The 6,714-nt window shown below is 35.2% G+C and overlaps 3 long non-coding RNA genes across 3 annotated transcripts; 1 reads left to right on the top strand and 2 right to left on the bottom strand.

Moving 5' to 3' along the window:
- Window positions 1-3,425: 3,425 nt before the first annotated feature.
- LOC149596197 (uncharacterized) lies at window positions 3,426-4,642 on the bottom strand. The gene is made up of 2 exons (XR_016379359.1): window positions 4,182-4,642; window positions 3,426-4,103 (listed from the first exon to the last, which is right to left on the bottom strand). It is a non-coding gene; the product is annotated as an uncharacterized LOC149596197 (long non-coding RNA).
- A 716-nt stretch (window positions 4,643-5,358) lies between these two features.
- Window positions 5,359-6,135, top strand: LOC149596196 (uncharacterized). The gene is made up of 2 exons (XR_016379360.1): window positions 5,359-5,486; window positions 5,985-6,135. It is a non-coding gene; the product is annotated as an uncharacterized LOC149596196 (long non-coding RNA).
- A 23-nt stretch (window positions 6,136-6,158) lies between these two features.
- On the bottom strand, window positions 6,159-6,714 carry LOC149596195 (uncharacterized). Its single transcript, XR_016379358.1, has 2 exons — window positions 6,489-6,714; window positions 6,159-6,318 (listed from the first exon to the last, which is right to left on the bottom strand). It is a non-coding gene; the product is annotated as an uncharacterized LOC149596195 (long non-coding RNA).

Genomic DNA, 6,714 nt, shown 5'->3' with positions numbered 1-6,714 from the left:
AATTATTTTTATGAGGTCACTATCTTCATGATTTCGGTATTATGGATGACAAATTTTTGGAGGGGCCCGTGGCCACTTCTAAAATTTTTGGGGGGGCTCGGGCCCCACGGGCCTATAGAACTCTACGCCTATGGTTCCAATCATTTTATATTCACCCGTACCCATCATACTGACAAACTTAATATACCTGCGTTCCTCTTGGTTTACTACACTGTAAAAAATAACCGTACTGTCTAGTACCTTTAAAGGTATTTTTCAATGCATCCCCAGACGTACCTATATAGGTACTACAAAATACCGTTGTGTAAGGGTACTCTGAAATACCTCTTGAAGAAGGTACTTTTGAGGACTATAAGGTATTTTGTGATCCCGTAATGGGTATCATTTAAACCTCAACAAAGGTCGGAATAAAACTTTCAAATTGTGAAAGGTACTCCTTATTACCGAAAAGGGTACCTGTTAACACTCAAAAAGGTTCGAAAATATACTTTTAAAGGTATTTTGTGCTACCAAGTTAGGTGTCAAATAAAACCCACAAACAGGTCTAAATTATACTTTCGCGCCATCAAAAATATTTGCGCCACATTTGAAACTGGTAAACTTCATCATTTTCAGACATGGTAAGCAATACACCACTTCGATATAAAAGAGACGGAAAGACACGAGAGTAATATTTTCCTTCCATCTCAACTTTTAGTGTCTTTGTTGTGGGCTTACGGGATGAGGGTAAAATTTTGCCTTCCATCTCGCCTTAAGTGTCTGCGCCGTAGGCTTGCGGGGTCGTGAGAGTTCGCATAGTAAGCAAGGGATCAACCACTCAAGATTTCCCGATACTACATTTAGCTCCCCCTTGTTAAGGAAGGTGTGATACTGTTATAGTGTAAAGGTAATTCAGGGTCACATATACATGTAAATTTTTTGAATGGCGACTGAAGGCGTAAGCTCGGATTCAAACCTTTATATTAACTATGTATGCCTTATATCATAATTGTATTGCCTTTAAATGATGTAACGTATGCTAGTGTACATAGCTGTCAAAGAAAATAATTAATATTAATTATATGTAATTAAATATTTAAGAAAAACCACTAGCTAGGAAACTTGAGATTGAAATTGAAATCTCGGGTAGAAAACCACTACCTTATTCTACCCTACCGAACCTAATCTTTATGGTTATTATTAATATTCCAACAGAGATTTCTTCTACGCTGTCATTACTAGTGCTACTGGTGAAATGAACAGTTAGTGTTAGAGAATTTGGGCTAGAAGTATTATATCATGTATTTTACTTTAGTAGTGTTAGTTAAAATCAGCACGCCGGAACTAAAAACTCCCTCTAAAGGAGTCTGTTAAGTCCTTTTCTAGTTCCAGGGTACGATAACATACCACCAGAAGCGCTGAAACTCTAAAAGGTTTCACTATATACCTTATATTTCCAAAATACCCCTTTCGAAATCATTTAATACCCGTACTGTGAGACAACTAATAGACTACGTTCATGGGTACTAAAAAGGTCGCGGAGGTATTTTATAGTACCTTCAAAGTACCTTTATTTTTGACAGTGTAGTTTTTCCATCTGCAGTCTTCTCACTCCAATTTTGTAAAGCTTTTCGGGATGAGCGGAATTTATTTTTCATCTCTAATACTTTCTTGTGGGTTGTGAGTGGCAAACGCTCGTGTCTAAATTTTTGTCTTAGAGACAATACCCAATTAGCCTAAATATTAAAAAAAGGTCATATAAGTTCAAAAAAAGGTCATATAAGTTCAAAAAAGGTTTTGTTCTGTACCTAAATTTAGGATTCTTATACAGTAACTTACGTGTTTTGGACGAATTTTTCTATCCGCGAGGAAAGGATGTTTCGCCACTAATAACATCGCTACCTTTTGGTATTCGTCTTTAGTGGGATACCTTTAACAATTGCTTACTTATTATAGTCCGTAATTAAGAAAATAAAACTCGGTTACTTACAATACACGAGTCCTCATATCCTCGTAAATGGTTGAAAGAATTTTGCCCCGATACTTCCTTCCAAAAAGTCTGCTGTCTCTGTTTTTAATCATGCTTTCTACTTCGTTAGAAATCTTTGGAATGTTATATTTAAGGGGTAATTTTCCTTCTTCTCGGTCTCTTAAACTGAATTCCTCGTCTTCTTCGTTTTCTTCGGTATTTCTTTGTTGTGATGTTTCCGCTTCCATATCAATCGGAGTTTCCATGGGTGCTAGTTTGTCACCTTCTAACCTTTGAATTTGAATATCTTATTCATTAACAGGCCAGAGGAAAAATTGAAAAGGCAGCGCTTACTGTGCTTTGTTTTGTAACACATTTTCCATTGCTACGAGAACTCTTATCTTAGATTTATTTGCTGGTAGACTATCCGTTAGTTCCAAATCGATCCAGTCTCCCCAAGCTTCTTCATAAACTTGCAACAACCTTATTTCTTTTTGAAACAAAGTTCCTATATCGACCATCACATTTTTTACCGAGGCCGCACTATTAACATTCACAATTTTCTTTCTTTCTTCGCAAGTTACATGATAGGTTACAGTGCTATCAGCTTCAGCCATGCTGTACAAAATGAAAAGTCAATTGCGCAAATCTTGAACACATCATTTGCAAAGCCAATGCTGCAGTTTAACATATTCCTCCCCACAAGACTTAAAAGAATGCAAAGGGGGGTGATAAAGTTTAGCTGAATTAGGTGTCAAAAGCTCCCACATATTTATGTCTTTCACCGAATATGCTGCCATATGCCGATTGTACCTCAAAGTTTGATATACTCTTGCACATAATACCCACTCTGTTTTTACTTTTAAAACGAATAAAACTTGGTAGAATACCGGAATTTCCTCAGCTTGGATGAGATCAAGAATAAAAAAGAAAGTTTTCGCGTACTTGACACTATTTCTAGTTAAGAATTTGGTTTCCACTATTAAGTCTGTTTCCACTAAATTGAAACGAATCGCTAAGCAGTGTCGTAAACCACCAGGTAACACCTTCAGATTTATATCCTTACATTTTCCCTCTTCGTTATCATTTTCAAAACCATTGCTACCGCTTTGTAACCAACAAAGTAAATTTTGGTGTCTACTGGAAATTGTTCTAGCTATGTTTTTAAAATTCCTTGATTTGGAAGCCATAGATTTAAAATATTGGTGTTTGGCTTCGTAGCGCATTAGAGGGCTGCAAACTGAAACAAGATGGCCCCGGCCAGATTACACTTTTCGCGCCCTCTAGTGACAAGAATTAGTATTACTAAATTCATTGACCCCGACAAATTTAAAATTTTCAGGTTTTTTTCCATTGTTTATAAAATAGCATTCCGATTATGAATAAAACCAATCTAGTAAGAATTTGGTTTACAGTTTAATTAAATAAGTAATAAACTGTAGTGTTCAAGTCTTGGCGGATTAATTAGGCGAGATATACTAATCAGTATCCAAGATTTATTCTACCATATGATTATGGTCATTCGTTACATTGGGTGGCAAGGATGCCGCTTGAGTGCGGATAAAGAAGTGAGGAATGTTCTCTCCTATATCTCATGCTTAGAAAATGGGGGTTACAATCAATCGATATCTGAGGATGGGGCGCCATCTAGGTCGTGTTTGGAATAGGCGGGAATTACGAATATAGCAATACTCTCCCGTGAGATTAAAACCCAGTGACTGTATGAGTCTTAAGATGATGTGAGGGTTTAACAATAAAATTCGAAGATCATTGGCAACTTGTAATATTGCGCTATGCATTTGTAACAGTTTGGTTGAGCTTAATGAGGTAGATTGTAATTCAGATTTAACTTCGTTTAACTCACTATTTTATACTGTCCTTTATGAGGTTATTGTTATTGTGGTGAAAAGTTTGTTTAAAGTCATTATTTATACTGTCCTTTATGAGGTTATTGTTATTATGGTGAAAAGTTTGTTTAAACTTATTATTTATACTGTCCTTCATGAGGTTATTGTTATTATGGTGAAAACTTGGTTTAGCTGCTGTCTCATAGGTTGAGCCTTTCAGGCGCTCGTCTGTTTCGGAGTGGGCGGCGGCATGGATTAAATATACCTTACAGGGGTAAAATATTTGTTCCAGGCGCCCCTGTCGGTCACTATTGTCAAAGACCGGAAGTTTCAAAAATACTGATGCACGGGGTTATATAATACAAATATGTGAAAAGGTTACTTACTGTATTTAGTTCAAGTAGTAATGCTACAATCCCTAAAATTAACATGAATTAAATCATCTAATTGACAAATTCTTTGCAACATGTTTGAAAACGCCCGATTTTTTCGAAAACACGCGATTTAACGGTTTTATCATCTCACGCGGTCGACGCGAGATTGCGACATATCAAGAATCTACTTCCGGATGAATCAGTAAATTTGGGGAACGGCGGAAATATCTGGCTGCCTTGTTTGAAACAAACGTGTTCAACTCGTGATATACTAAAATGTTGGGGGACATAACTATCCCTGTAAGGTATATTTAATCCATGGCGGCGGCGAATTGGTGTCGCGGATGTGGTGGTGGTCCTTGGGACCAGTGACCCTCGCATTAATTATTATTTTACCGGTCCCACTATAAATTAAATTTCTAAAATGGTGAGAATAAAAAGCACGCAAAGACACAAAAGTAAAGAAGCTGAAAATTCTAATTGAATTTGAATTTTTTACTGTAGGAAAAAGTAGCATATAACAATCCATAACAGTTAACTTTTATTTCTTATCACAATTTTTCAACTAGTTGCCACTAAATATCAATCAACATGTCTAATGATATTTGAAGTTCTTAATCCTTTTCTGAACTATCCTTATTCCTTATTGCATTTTACATAAATTCGGTGGCAATATCTTCTCTCGCTATCAGTAAGCCAAATCAAAATCTAGTAATGTGACCATACACTACTGAGAAATACGACTACTGACAACTAGTACTGGCTATGGTCTAGACTGTCGACTACAAGAGACTCATTCTAGAGTATAGACGCTAGACAAGATCAATAGTCAATAGAATACAAAACTTTTGTAGGGAAGTTGTAGCCAAGGAGTACTAACTACCTATGAGTAGAATTGGTAGAAAATGTGTTGAGCTAGAAAAATTCTAATAAGGAACCCCGAATTTATAAACTGGTCCCACCGTCTATTTTTTCCAAAAACCATAATTAATAAAGTGCTCCCTGATACCACTGACCCCAACTTTTGGAATAAATAAACTGGTCCGAGCAATTAATAAACTGGTTTGGGACTTGTAAACCTGTCTTATTTCCTACCCTGTAGTGACGAGCCCATGATGTAAACAATAAAGATGGCCGCGAGCTACGAGGTTTAAGCCTCGGTCTTTAGTGTATCGGGGAGACGGGGACTCGGGGTCCGAGAAACGGGAGTTTCTGAAGCGTTTGCAAATCTTATTTAAATTTATATTTTTATTATTATGTAACCGATTTATATTACTGAACGAATTGTACCTTATACTGTAGCAGACCACCCTAAAAGTTAGGCCAAGGTTTTTCAACTGTTGCTGATATTTATCTAGTTATGCCACCGCATGGATATTTTAAAATCCTTTCCTAACATTAGAATAAGGTACACACTTCGGAGTATGAGCCTGAGGTTAGGAAAAAACATTGCTTTGGTGACGATGGCCTAGGTTGCCAAACAAACAAAAAACTCTTGGCAACAGAGCTGCCAAAATACAAAGTTTAAGGAAGACAAAATAGGAAATTATTGCTAGTCCATTCTTAAACAAAATTATATGTTCTTTCTGGACTGGTACAGTTTTACTACCCCCATAATAGGAAAGGCCTATTAATAATTATCTTAATGTTCTTTTTATTGATGAGCTTAAATTGTAAATTTTTAATTTGATACTTTCAAAGTAACGTTAATTAAACCTTCAATACCTTGATTAACTTATCATTTATAATCCTTATTTAATTTAAGGATGATGTCAGTTTGTAAGTCTCGTTAATTTAATTCCCCCTTTCCCAAAGAGAGGGTCTGAAAATTTAAATCACTTGGCAGAGACTGGAGATCTTCAACATTCAGTGACAGACTCTGAATCTCAATGGGCATTTAAAAAACTGTATAAATTTAAATTGAAATTCCAAATTATAATTAAATACTTTTTGTTTGATACGTTGATAGTAACGTAATCAATCCTTGAATACTCTATTGGTACTATCAACACCATCGTTAAATTTATTACTTAAATAATATAATTTTTTAAATATAATAATCAAATTAGCGACTTATAATTAGTTAACTTTAAATGAGTATGTTTCATTGATTAAAATTACATTTCTAAAAATTGTTAGGTTGATAGCACTTTCATGTTTCATGTAGAAATTTCATATTTCCGTGGATGGAGAGATGAACACGTTGATTCCGTTTGTCTTTGATTGAAATTAGATACATTTTGATCATAAATATCATTTTATATTTTGAGTTGTTGATTTTATGAGATTGTTGATTTTATTTTTATAATTATCACTTACGTAACTGTTATTAGTAGATGAACCCAGCGAGAGTGGAAACTGCCAAAATGATTAGTTGATTCCGTTTGTCGTTGATTGAAATTAGTTTCAATTTGATCATAAATTTCATTTTATATCTTTGAGTTGTTGATTTTATTTTTATAATTATCACTTACGTAACTATTATTAGTAGATGAACCCAGCGAGAGCGGAAACTGCCAAAATGATTAGTTAATTTTGCAAAGAA

This window comes from Phalangium opilio, unplaced genomic scaffold, assembly GCF_054372755.1.
Source record: "Phalangium opilio isolate 3A_F unplaced genomic scaffold, DU_Popi_V2 ptg000390l_1, whole genome shotgun sequence".
In the NCBI taxonomy this organism is placed as follows: Eukaryota; Metazoa; Arthropoda; class Arachnida; order Opiliones; family Phalangiidae; genus Phalangium; species Phalangium opilio.
The sequence above is the reverse complement of the archived record's forward strand: the minus strand, read 5'-3'. Positions and strand labels throughout refer to the sequence as shown.